Here is a 1,610-nt window from a genome sequence, read left to right as displayed (position 1 = left end):
TGAAAAAGAGATAAAGAAAACACACACACACACACACACACACACACAGAGAGAGAGAGAGAGAGAGAGGGAGGGAGGGAGATTAGGAGGAGGAAATACTCAAACAATTAAAACAAAGTAATATTTGGGGGGGGCAAGAAAATTGGTTTTAAAACTGCAACCTTCACCAAAACAGAAAAACTAGTAAAAATATAAACAATGTACCAGCAGAAAAGCAAAGAAATAAACAACAGCAACAATAAAAAATTTGCATTAAAGGAATGAAGGAAAAAAGAACAGAAAACCTTCCTATGTATTTAAAGTAGAGCATTTGCTTCCAGGGCCAATAGTATTTAATTTTACAAATCACAGTACTCTGTGTCACTCTTTATAATTTGTGAGTTTTTGTGGAGGTTTACTAGTTGAAGGGGGCCACCTCTCCATAATCCCGTTTGTGATAGCTGATCAAATTGGCCTATCAGACCATGGAATGCATGGAGTGTTTGGTTCTGAGGCTCCTTTCACATTTCTGCTGGTTGAGGACCAACACCGGGTATATAATTTATATTCCAGTGTCTATGGGAACAGCTCTAGACAGCAGGTGAAATCCTGTGTCACTTCAGGGCATCCTGAGCAGAACCAAGTGCAACCAAGACTGATATGAGGAGCTTCAAGCAGGCCCAGTAAGGGTGCAAGGCACTAGGTGGTGTCTCATGTGTGTCCAGAGCACAGAGAAAGTCAGCAGATCTTTACCCATTGCTGCTAACAAAAACTATTAAAAGACACAGTGAAACCGAAGAAACAGAACATAATACAGAAAAATGAAAGGACTTTCTACATTTTTTCCACAGATTGTGCTGCTGCAAGTAGTCCACCATGGCTTGTGAGACAAACTGAAAAGAAACGTTTCTCCTCATAGAGAAATGGTGCAGAAAAACAGACAAGACTGATGGTAGCTATGATCTGCAAGGAGAGTATGGGACTTTGCTACCAGTGTGTTTTTCTACAGACCACAGCAGGTGAGTGATGAATAAAAGTTCCTGATATTCCTGGAAAGAGGATTTGGAAGAATGCCATTCCAGTGAAGGGTTAATTGAACCCAGGATACAGAGTAGCCACATAGATCCACTGCGAGGCTTCTAGGTGAAGCACAGCCAGAGGTAACAGCCAGTGGTCAGGGAGCAGGCTGGGAAGAGATGTCCTAAGGAGTTTGCTCTAAAAGACACAGACCCAGCACCTAGGACAGGGAACAAGCTCAGTCTGAGTTGCACAAAATTTAAAACTCATGGCACTTGCATCTTCGGCTTACTGCTTGCTGGTGCCTGCATCCAGCATGGACCTGGGTTCTGACTTCCTTCATTATCTAGCAACATGAGCAGGGACATATCTTGACTTGGATACTGCCTCAGAGCAATAGATTCTGGAAAAAAAAAATCCATTCAAAATAACAAAGAAATTTCTTTGTGTGTGTGTGTGTGTGTGTGTGTGTGTGTGTGTGTGTGTGTGTGTGTTTCTCTTTCTTTTTTCTTTGGTAAGTGTGTATGGGCCTTGTGGTTGTTTTTTCTTTATTCTTCTTCACTTGTTTATAAAGAGTAGGATAATTTTCCCTTGTGCTTTTTCCTTCCTTTTTT

Source organism: Fukomys damarensis, unplaced genomic scaffold (assembly GCF_012274545.1).
Source record: "Fukomys damarensis isolate Sample0158 unplaced genomic scaffold, DMR_v1.0_HiC HiC_scaffold_39, whole genome shotgun sequence".
NCBI lineage: Eukaryota > Metazoa > Chordata > Mammalia > Rodentia > Bathyergidae > Fukomys > Fukomys damarensis.
The sequence above is the reverse complement of the archived record's forward strand: the minus strand, read 5'-3'. Positions refer to the sequence as shown.